This window comes from Convolutriloba macropyga, chromosome 1 (genome assembly GCF_964194025.1).
Source record: "Convolutriloba macropyga chromosome 1, txConMacr16.3, whole genome shotgun sequence".
Lineage (NCBI taxonomy): Eukaryota > Metazoa > Xenacoelomorpha > Acoela > Convolutidae > Convolutriloba > Convolutriloba macropyga.
The window spans coordinates 69769021-69781796 of NC_134468.1; positions in this window are offsets into that span (position 1 = coordinate 69769021).

The following is a 12776-nucleotide window of genomic DNA, read 5'->3' on the forward strand; positions in this document are numbered from 1 at the left end:
AAAATTAGGTCATGAGTCTTGATATATCAAATGTTGACTCAAAAACGCAATCCCACAATACCCAACCGATAGCAAGCTTTTCAAGAGCGCAACTTGATGAGAAAGTGTTTCTATTGACTCCCACCGGAGCTGATAACTTTGCACACATTGAAGTCAAAGTCCCTCAAAATACCTTACAGAGATTTTACTGCCCTTTCACTCGCCTAAAGACCAACGCAGTATTCATCGAAGTGGCAGAGTCATTGGACGCGGAGTCATAGCTGCAGTGAACAGATTCATCGTACGACGTGGCCACCCAAGTACCATCATCAGTGTCAGCGGCAAAAACTTCATTGCAGCAGCTAGAGAATGGAATGCGGGAACTCATGAAAAAACGGGACAAAGCTATGATCGAAATTGACTAAGCTCGTAAAAAGGTTGTATGGAAATTCAACGCCCCTCCAGTCCCTAATTTTAGGTTAACTTGCTAAAAACTGGTTAAAAATTACAAGAATTTCTTCACTGCAATCTTAAACAAACAACGTTTCACTGATGAGCTACTCAGTACAATGATTCAACTTGTAAAGCAGAATTTCTTGCGGCACATAAATGATATAACTTCAGGCCAAGACATAGAGCGCACATTTTTATTCCAAACCAAACAGTGGGCTGTACTAAGTCTTAAGAAATTATTTCAAAATGCCTGAGGCATTTACAGACCTGATCTGGAAAAAGATGGACTCAAAATATCTTCCTCAATGGAATCAAAGATTGAAATGATCAAAAGAAAGCTTTCCCAACATGAACAAATGAGTACTTGATTGGTTAGTAAAAGATTCCGTCAAACAATTTTGAATTCAACATGGGACAAACAATCCAAGTTTTCATCGGCCGCGATGGCGTCGTGCGATCAGCAAATTTCAAACTGCACATGGAGAGTTCAACAGACAACTGCTGAAATCGTTGCCATTATACTATGAGGGTTTTGATCACTGTTCAAAAACACGCAAGCAATGTTGATGCCACCACTGAGAAGGAGCATGAGCCATTAGACCAACAGAGATTAATAACACGCTTGAAGAACATAGAAATTAGCAAAAGTTGAAAAACCACAAGATCGAAAATATTGAAAGTTGGGACCAAAAAAGTGTCGATCCCCTCTTGAGAAGGGAAACCCTGAGCAAAATATTGCTCCAAAATGTATTGGGGATCATAAGAGAACATTGTAATGAGCAGTTAGCTCTCATTTGGACTGTAATAGGACTCTTGGTCACCAATAGTTTTTTCTTGTTTGTTTTTCGGGATCGTAGAGACGACAAATTCCTTAGTTACTTTAGCTTTCCAACAAGAAGTTAGCAACAATCAATTTTACAATCTTCAGTACAAGATTGAACATAGGTTATCACTCAGATTATTCTTAACATTGATGAAACTTAAACATACAGAATTGTAATACGATCGAACGGCTATTGATTGACGAGAAAAATAGTCAATTGGATTTAGTGAGGAATCAAATGGTTTCAGATTTCAGAATCCGGCTGTGAAGATCGAATTCGGCTGAGGTTCGTGACCTTTTGATCTTTCATATACGTTAATCTTTGCCGCAAAGTTTGTAAAATTTTTGAGTTTTCAAGTTTTTCTATTTGAATGTGTGAATTAACTGCCTTGTGTTTAACTCAATTTCTACGGCAAATTTTTATTTTTAACCAGTTAGTCAATTTTTAGTCCAGAAGTAATGAAGTAACTAATTTCTACAATGAACTCCATAAAAACTTTTAGTCAGAGAACTCTCAAGATATAATATATTGGAATGCGGTTTCTCAAAAAGCCTAGAAATTTTTTTCCAGTCCATTCAAAATTCTTTGTACGCAAATCCATGCCAAAAAAATGGAAAATCCTCCCTGGTTGAGCGTTGATGGGGTTCTTTGAAAGTTGATGTGATGTGTCATAGCAGACAACTAACATTTGAAAAATTAACGAGACTTAAATTTTAATAACTTTTTTATTTAGATTTTTGGCCTGTAATAATTGCAAAGCCGCTTTCAGATGCAAGGGGAAGTTTTAGCCATAAAGCCCAAAAGCAAAAAACACTCAATGTTTTAGTACTTAGTATTCTCCGAATAAATTTTATAAGCAAGATTTTTTTAAGCCGAATTCAATTGCGTAGCTGAAATAGCGATTTTTGAAAATAAAAGAGGGGTTAAATGCGATATTCCCATTCGGTGAAATCGAGAACAAGATGCGCAACCATCTGTGTCACAAATACCCCCTGATTATCAAACCCCCCAACCCAAACTGATGTAGGAGTAGGGGGGTAATTGTCTATGTGTTAAAACTACGTAAGATTATGGGATAATGGAGATAATAGGGGGTATAGAGAATTTTCAAATATTAACCCCCCAAAATACCCGCCAAAACATATAATAATAGGGGATAATTTTAAGGGGGTGAAACAATTAGGATTAGGGTTGTATAGGGGGTAATGTTTGAATTTTTAGATTTTAACTCCAAAAATTACCCAACAAAAAGATGTAAGATTAGGGGGTAACTTCAGGGCGGTAAAACGATTAGGATGGTAATTGGGGGTAATGGGGGTTAACGTGAAAACTTTTAGATTTTAATTTTTATACTTTACTCCCCAAAATTAACCCCAAATAAGATGTAAGTTTAGGTGGTAATTTTAGATGGAGGGAGATAAAACGATGTAAGATTTGAAGTAGTGGTGTGTAATAGGGGTATAATTAGGGGGCGGGTAAAACGATGTAAGCTTACAGGGTTTTTGAGGAGTAAGAGGGAAACTGTTATATCCCCCAAAAAAATTACTCATCAAAGAAATGTAAAAAAGTGCGGTGTAAAACGATATAAAGTAAAGGGTTAATGGGGAGTAAGGGGGAAATGTCAGATTTCATCCCTCAAAATTACTATCCGAAAGGCTGTAAGGTTGCAGGGTATCTTTAGAGGAGGAAAACGATGCAACAAAAGGGGAAGCAATGGGGAGTACGATGGAATTTTCAGACTTTAACCCCAAGCTTACCCCCCCCCCCCCCCAGAGGATTTAATATTAGGGAAAATTCATGGAGGATTTTAGGGGATAACTTTAAGGGAATCTCTAAATTTTAGATAAGGGGGTGGGAAGATGTAAGATGAAACCGTTATGGGGGGTTAGGTGGTATATTATAGACTGAACCCTCAAAAATTAGCCCCACCTCCTAAAAGAGATAAGATTGGGGAATAAATTTAGAGGGCTAAAGTGATGTAAGAGTGAGTGGATAAAATATTTAAGTCATATTCATGGGATGGCTAGTACTTAGCAAGAATCGGTGGTCTGAGGGCCAAGGCGAACTGGCCAATGTAACATGTAACAGGGGTTTTGGATTCAAGGCTGTCACTCTGCGACTATGGAGGTAAAACGCTGTAAGAGTGGGACTGCCAAGGAAAGGAAAATGATGCAAGAGTAGGGAGTAATGGGCGTAAAATGATGCAAAGTTCGGGAGTAATTAGGGTGGGGGGTTTAAAACAACCCAAGAGTAGGGGGGAAGGGGTGAAACTATTCAAGAGTCAGGGGGTAATGGGGGTAAAACGAGACAAGAGTAATGGACCCCTTACAACGCCTCACTCTTTCATCCTTTTATCCTCAATTAGCCCCTTACTCTTGCGTCGTTTTACCCTTCATTACACCATACTGTCGCTTCATTTTACCCTACAAATTACTTTTACTCTTGCACCATTCTACCCCCTAAATTAACCCATTACCCCCCCCCCCCATTCTTGCGTCGAATTACACCGCAATACCCCAAAAATTATGAGTGTTGAGTTGAATTGGTTAAAAAATATTGAATTTACCCCCAATATTTTACATCGTTATCGGCGTTAAAATTCGACAAGGGCATATGGGTGCCAAAGATAACCAAAAAATTGTCAGAAGCCCATTCACGGTATACTGAAGTTTTTTAGGTTAAAAGTCAAAAGTGTTTTTGGTCATCAAATATCGACATAAATAAGCAAAAGAAAATATTCCGAGTCGCAGATCATAGGGTATCATTCATCGTATAGAGCTTTCTTCAAAAGAAGGACATCCAAATTTTGTACCAGATGGGTAACTACTACACCCAAACTCTAAGTAAGCGCAGATAATTTGCGTCTATTATCGTGTCGAGGTTTGGCGGTAAATTTTTGTAAGAAATGCGCTAAAATGCGGTGAAAAAATTCTCGCAGCGTTTTTCTTACACTTTTTGCAGTAAATGCTGTGAATCCCGGCGAGTTATCTATGATCACTGCTTTCTCTGTTTTCTTACGAAAAACAAACTTTCATACATGGGTGCGAACCTCTCGCACCTCCTGCAGGTCTTTAACTTCTTATTCCACTGAGCGAACTGTCAACTACTTCTTTAATATTTCTTCTGAATTTAAATCAGATTCATTAAACGTTGCAAAACAAATGCGATAAAATTTTGCAAGAAAAGCAGTGAATTTTGCGGCGAATTTTGGTATCAAGTGCGGTGAAATGCGAAGAATTATTTTTTTTACCGCATTCACCGCTTTCGTTGCAAAAAATCAGAGCCTTCGCCGCATTTCTTACAAAATTCACCCAAAAACTTTGACGCGGGGTTGACGGGCCAGTAGGTGCACTTTAAACGGCGGCTATTCTGGATCACATCCCAGATAGCGTGACGGTTATGGCGATGAAAAGCGCTTGGCATGATGTTGGATTGGATATTTCTAATTACTTCTAATCAATGTGCATTCATATGATTACATTATCGCGGGAAGTGTCAATATCTAGGGAGTTTTTTACATTAAAAGATGCTTGTAAATGTTGTCCCTGGTCAAAGTTTTGTCAAAAAAACAACGTAAGAAGTGCGGTGAAAAGCGACGAAAAAAATTTCACCGCAAAGCGCTCGCATCCTTTGGCGATGAATGTGCTGAAAGCGGTGAATTTTTTATCGCGGAATATGACCAAAGTGTCAGTGTCTGACGAGTATATTACATTAAAAAGTGCTGGCAAATGTCGTGCCAGGACCAGGTTCTGTCGGAAAAACAATGTAAGAATTGAGGTGAAAAGCGGTAAAAAAAAGTATTCACAGCAAAACGCCCGTATCTTTCAGCGAAGAATGCGGCGAAGTCAAAGCTATTGTAAGATTTGCGGTTTAGAGCGCTGAAATTTATTAAGGTTTGTTTTTTTTAGCGGAAAAAATTTCATTTTCACCACTTTTCAACAGAAGTTGTACAAAAAAAAAGAAGTTCCGTACCCGTGTTTTAACCTCTCACCTCCTGTAGTCACCAACTTCTTATTCAACTCTGCCACTTGCTTCTATTGTTTAAGCGTTGAAAAAATATTTTACCGCAACCAATAGGAAGTGGTGAAAATGAAAACTTCACCGCTAAAAACTGCAAAGTTTTACAGAAATTCACCGCAAAAAATTACAGTTTTTTTTCACCGGTGAATTGATGCAAGAAGTGCTGTTTTTAGGGCCAAATTTTTCTCTAACCGCTTTCACCAATGAAAAAAACTTTTTAAAGACAAATTTTGCTAAAAACTTTTTATGGTTTAGATATAGAGATATCTGACCATGAAATTTGTCCTAAAAGACACCGAAAAGCCAAAAATTTTCCCAGGCAGTCTACACAAAAAATGTAGAATGTGTAGACTTCTTCACACTTATGACCCAAATTAGCTTTCCACTCAAATCTTTTGATAAATGAGTATTAGCAACTTAGATAGAGTAGCCATTATTAAGACTGCGAGACAAGAGGAACAAAAAAAGAAATAACCACAAAAACACCATTGACTTAAAAAACAAAACAGAAATACTTAACTACAAGACCAAAATAGCGTCTTGTAAAACCTAAACTAAACAAATTAAAGTCTGCTTCACTATTAACCAAAGTGAACTTCAAAAACAGCTTTTTAATTAAATATTTAATGCTGGGTGGGCTTTCTAATGACACCACTCATAATTCTGTACGATGAATATATCGGTCGGCCACAATTGACTAAACAAAAAAGCCTACATGAGTATATAGTGCCTCTACCACTAAAGTGGATAGGAACAATTATTATGTAAAGGTTAAAAGTCTTCTATCTGTTTGCTGGTTGCTATAAAACTGTTTAATAAAAATGGCATGCTAATAGTAGTAGACAGAAATCATGCAAATAAATTTTTTTAAGAAAAAACGACTTTTGCTACCCCTACTACAGCTATGTGCGCGTTTCAGTAAACGCTTTCAATGCCGTCACCTCAATTCTTACAAATCGTACACAGTTTCATTGAAACTTTGAGTCGATCGTACAATGTGCAAACTCAGCAGGGAGTCTTTGTTCGGTTTGCGGTTTTTAGCGGTGAATTTCCTTTTCACCGCTCTCAACGCATTCACCGCTACTCGTACATCTATTTTGCAATATTTTCTGCAGTAAAGGCATTTGGTAAGTTAACCGGTAAACTTTTGTAAGATTTGCATTTTTAGCGGTAAACTTTTTTGTTCAACGCATTCATTGCATTAATCGCAAAAAATTGCATTTCTCAATTGTTTTCACCGCATTCATCGCTATTCTTACAGTTTTTAGCAATTTTTTACGTTTACACCTCAACGACCTTAACTTAAACGGTAAGAAGCCGCATTGCTTTTGTGAATCATGACTCCGAATGTAAGAGCGCATAAATTACTTTGCAAATAGTTAAGTTATTCTAGCACGCCAATCTTAAGTTACTTTTTTTCCTACCAAATATCATTGTTAAGCAAGACTTGTTGATAATTACTTGAGACCTGATTTTCATGCCAAACGTCGGAGGAGTCCTGATTTTTGCAAAGGCTAATCTTCAAAATGGCTTTTCAATCCGCAATTCATATTTTAATCGAATTTTGGGTAATTTTTCGCCAATTATCTTTTCATAGATTACTTCCTAATGGATGCGCCGTTAATATGTTCTGCGGAAAATGGTAAAAAGAGATGTAAACAAAAGAGCCTTAAACTTTGTTCATCAGAAAACCACTCAACTGCTTTGTTAAATAATCATATCTTTTGATTATGACGGGCCAGCGGGTTTGTCGAGTTTTGAAACCGCTGCGGGTTTTCTGACAAGACTCAATTCGTAAACTATTATATTTGTATTGACCATGTAAGAAGACATGGCTCCTCTATTTCTATCTGCTAAAAAAGGCGTTCAATTTTATAAATATTTTGTTCTATACTATATAGTCATTTCCTAGCTCAAATTTGTTCAATTTTAACCAGTACGGTTGTTTCAGAAAGTGTTAAAATTTGAAAGTGAACCAAGCTCAATAACTTTTAGAATTTTTTTCGGTCTGTGACATAATCCTAATATGGCCATAGTGAGAAACAGACTGACAAACACCGTGATTCAGCACTGATTTACTATGTTCCTATGATCCGGGTTGGAGCATGTATCCATGACCAATTATTGAGCGTGTCGTACTCTATTTTGATAGAGTAGCTATTTCGCGGTGCGAGTGCGCTTTACTTTATTTGGGTTGCGATTTGCGGAGCGAAATCCTGACTTGAGTTTCTATCGCTTACTCGCGGAGCGGGAATTAGGAAGAAGATTGTTTAACTGATTTTGAATTGCAAAATTAAGAGAATGAATAAATAACTTAAAAGCAAATCGTGAATGCGTGATAAGACATGTCCGATCACGAAGCGGGAAACCAAGAAGGAAATGATAAACAGATCACAAGATACTGGATGAACAAATATGAACAAGGTATGAAGGAAAAATGAAATGAACTAAATTTAGGACATCGTATAAAATATAAACTGCACCAAATAAATAACGAAGGATGATATCCTTGGGTATAACATACCCCTTACATCGACAAAGAAAGTTGTTACAACAACAATTTTCGAATGTATAGATTAATAACAATATTTACAAATTAGTACTTGGTCCCTGGTTAAATAAATAATAACAACACATGTACTGGTTATCATAGCTAAGAAAATGAACACAGTTTGTATAGGAGCTCAGTTTCTAGTTGTCTCATTCATCTAAATTATTTCCTTCGGCAACGAATACAGTCATTCACCGAAGTAGCGTTGGGGTGTCGATGTCTAGAAGAGAAAGATCTCGCGGGGCGGGTGGCGAAACGTCTCCTATCTTTGGGGAGATGCTGGACTCTGTAGGCTGTTGATCCGCAATGTTTGGGACCGTTTCAACAATGGATTCGGGGGGAGGGGGCTGGTAATTTTCAACATCACCCGCTCGTCGTGGTCGTTTGGGCGGTGCTGTGATCATCGAATCAGGAGATGGATTATCAAAGCCGTAATAAGATGGGCTTCGACAAGATCGATGTGATGATCTTTGCGGCTGTTTCGCTGCGGCAGTTGTTGTTGCGGACGAAGTTGTGGGCTGTTCGCTATGCAAAACAGTGCCGGCTTCTTGCTGCTGATTTCGGATGTCAAGAAAGTTTGGAATTTTAGGGATTCCTCCTCGCATCGCGCGTGAAATGTTCGATTTTGAGGAGGAAACATCGCTGCTCGGATCACGCTTACGATGCTTCGTCTCCATATCCCCTTTCTGTTTCCTAGTGAACTCTTTAACGTGGCTTTGGATTAGCTCCTCAGCCAGTTTTTCACCTGATCTCGGTCCCCTGCGGTCCGCGTACTCCTTTAACGGAGTTTATCGCTCCAATTGCGTTCCGAATTTCGCAGTATCGCTGTTTTTCACTGTCACTACAGGTTTTCCTGGTTCTTTGATCGTGGAGGTTGTCGGGCTAACTTTCAGGATATGTGAGCCAGACGCGAATACCTCATACAATCCCTCTAAGTTTTTCTTCGATCGCCGTTTTCCGTGGATCTTCCGAGCTAGGTTTAATTCCATCGCTCGCTCTTTGAGAGGGATTGGACGAATGGCCTTCGTGCGCAGAAAGCGTGATTCGCCATCCGTGCTTGCCCGTTCTCTTGTCTTCGCCTCTTGCGTCGCTCGTGACATCCCAATGTCGACCGCAATGTCACTGCGGTACCCATTCAACCACTTGTCATCTGGAAGTGTTTCTTCCGGCATCACTGTGTCTTCGTCTAAATAGTAGTTTACAATGTTTTCATATGTGGGATTGGACAATTTAGGCGTGGTCGATATCACGCTCAGCGGGGTATTAGGTTTTCTTCCGAAGTGTGCTTCGAAAGTCGAGATCATTTTTGTTCTTTGTTTACATATTCGCAATTGATGTATTTTTATCTTTAAAGCATGTTTTACATGAAAAGCATTAGCAGATGACTTTTCCTCATTGATACATGCAAATCTATTTTTAATCGTGTGAATAAGTCTTTCTACCAGTCCAATAGCACGATGATTGTTCACAGGAGTTTCAATTATATCGATATTATTTTTGTTACCAGAAGTCTTTACTTGATTGGCAACCAAACATTTTGCTTGATCCAGTCGAATAGATCGTGGAATTTCGTGATTTTCAATAAACATGTCCAAAAATCTTAGAACATTTGGTCCGTTTGCCTTGTCATAAATACATGCAGTAGGGTATCAATTTTAATTTTTAGAAAATCAATTTGAATTTCTTGATTTGGTTCAACGCACGGTATATGAGGATTAAATTGCTTAGCGGGGATAACAGATTTAAAACTCTTACCGATTGCTGCCTAGGGCTTGCATTCTGTAGCTTTAACGATAAACTCGTGATGCATGTATGGCCACCAGCAATGCGTGGCCATGCATATCAAACCCCATGTGCCCGAATGGCTGGATTGTATGTCGTCTATCATCGCCTATGGATTCAGGGTTTTGGGGCGACTTTCATTGTTTGTTAAGATGCAGTCCCGGACCTCTTTTAACACTGCGTCTTTGCTGTTCAACGACGCAATTAGAGGTTTATTGAAAATCTTTGACACAATATAGTCGAACGTGGGTACATTTGGGCTGGGTGTGAGAGGGGTACTTGCGTTAGATGAGGGAGCCGGAGATGATGGCGTTGTTATTTGTAGGAGACTTGCTGCGCGGTTGTCGTTTGAAGAGTTTTGTCGCTGACTTGCGGTGCGGGAATTGCCTGGCGAATTAGAACGCTGACTTGCGGGGCGAGTTGCGTTTTGATTAGATGATTGTTGATTCGCCGTGCGAGATGCGTCGCTAAAACGAACACAAGTGATACGTTTTTTAGAAGGCATAGTATGACTAAATTTGTTTATATAGTTTATTTCTGACAATGATTTAGATGACAATTAATTTTTTTAAATTGAACTTGCACGACTGAATTGTAGGATGGTTAGAGGCAAAAAGCACGGATTTTTTTTGTGGGTGGTGATTTTTAAAGATATTTGAGGAATTTCTCCTAATTGGCGGGATTTTATATTGAATAATTTGAGGCTCGCGCGACGCGAGAGCTAATTCACTCCGAATTTGGAATAATTGTTTAAGCTTATTGGTATTTCGCTTAGAGAGAGAAGTGTTAAGTGAATTTTGTGACGCAGGATCTACATATTTGAAAATGTTGAGATTACAGTTAGGATTTGAGGCTAACTTTCGCGGAGCAGGGGAATTATAACAAACATGTTTGTATACTCGTGTTGCATGTGTGCTAATTAAGTTTATTGCCTGAATGTTGGCCGCAATTTTAGGTGTGTTTTTTAATGCGGAATCGTGTGCCTCAATTTTAGGTGTGATTTCTGATGCGGGGTTGTGTGCTATTAATAATTGGTGTGAACGAGGTGCAGATATTGTGTTATTTTATTCCAATGAATTAATAGATGCAGAAATTGACTTTAATTTTGCTACAATGAATTCCTCATCATACGCGGAGACTTTTTGTAGCTTTTTCAGACTGGTGTCTCGAAATATAGTCAACTAAACCCATTTTCGCCCCGGGAAGATGTTCGATATCAAATTGAAATGGGAGTAAACGATCAATCCAGCGAGTTAACCTACTGTTGTATGGTTTATTCGATCTATTTTCTTTCATGTTAGATAGAAGAGCTCGATGATCCGTGATGGCTGTAAATTTTTTTCCGTACAGGTAGTTGTTAAAATATTCGATCGACCAAACTACTCCCAGTAGTTCAAGTTCATTTACACTATACCGTTCTTCGGAAGAACTTAAAACCGAGACGCGAATGCAATTGGTTTCCACCCATCAACGGTCAGTTGTTAAAGTGCTGCTCCGAGACTGGAACGAGATGCATCACATTTTACGCGAGTTTCGAGCTGCGGGTTGTAGTGACTATTTGCGGTTGCGTTCGCGATGCGAGTTTTTATTTCATTAAAACAGTTTTCGTGCTCCTCTGTACAGATGAATTTTGAAGTCTTTCTCAGTAAAGGGCGAAGAAGATGACTAATTTGAGCAAGATTTGGGATAAATTTTCCACTGTAATGAACCGACCCTAAAAAAGAACGATGCTTCTTTAGAGCTTTGGAGGTTCAAGTGCTAAGATTGCAGCTGTTTTACATTCCAGAGGCGAAATGTCCGATTGAGTAATATGATATCCTAGCCAATCAATTTCTAACTTTCCAAAGTGACATTTAGGTAGATTTATCCTAACATTTTCATCGTTTCGACGTTTAAGGCAATTCATGACATAATCTTCATGTTCTTCCAGAGACCCCTTGCTAACAATCAGAATATCGTCTAAGAAACAATGTGTGTTCTTTAGGCCGAATAAGGTATAGTCCATTGCTTTTTGAAACTCTGCTGGCATATCTGTTAACCCGTAGAATCCTGTTTGAAATCTGTAAGTGCCGGTCATATCACCACTAACAATGTTAAAATTAAAATGATTTGCCGCGTTGTTATCCAAATTTAATTGACTGTATGCATACTTCAAATCGAGTGTAGAAAAGTATGTTGTGTTTCGCGACGCAACAGCACTTATTTGTTGAGATATGGAATCGATAAGCGTATCAATATTTGGCATCTGATATTTGTTCTTATGGATGGCTTTGTTTAGTACTTTCAAATCGCGTGCAAGCTTTATTGATTGATCTTTTTTACGGTGACTACCATTGGTGATATGAAATATTTATCGGGACAACTTGAAAGTTTGACGATATGTTTTTCGTCCAACAATTTCCTAAGTTCGTTATTAACTTTTTCTTGTAAGTTAAAAGGAATACGCCTGCCTTTTTGGTGTCTAGGTTGGAAGTCTTTGTGAAACTTAGATTTTGCTACATGGTTTTTTGATCTTCCGATTCGTGATATGAGTTCAAGGAAAGATTTCGCAATTTTTTTTTTGAATTCTGAGGAAGAAATGTTGTTGATACAAATACCTTTTCGAGATGTAGATTGGATCACTGCTAGTCCAAGTTGCTCGAACAAGTCACGGCCAATTAGGGATCTTAGACCATCGGCCACAATGGTGAATGTTGCGGATTCTCAAGTCCAACCATGGCTCGATATTGGAGATTGAATTTTACCTTCCACCTTGATTGGTTCGTTTGAAAATGTCCGAAGTTGCGGGGAGGTCCTTTTGCTGATCCAAAAAGCGCAGGGACTGCTTTGAACTACTCGCGATGCGAGATAACGATTAAGAGTACTGCATGCGCTCCCCGATTCAACAAAAAGAGTAGTGCTACTACTACCGATATTGATTGGCATGTTTAGAGGCTCTACTTTTTCTACCGCGTTCTCGATCACCGCGACTGTATTTTCTTCTCCGATACTATAGTCGGATTTGTCAAGCGTAGCTGGTTGTAGGAAATTCACTGAGTCCTCAGGATGTGGTTCTTCTTCCACGACACTTACTATCTTTTTCTTAGGGATTTGTAGTTTCACGTTCTTTTGTTTTCTGCAAACTTTCGCAATATGGTTTAGAAGTCCACAATTATTGCAGGTTTTAC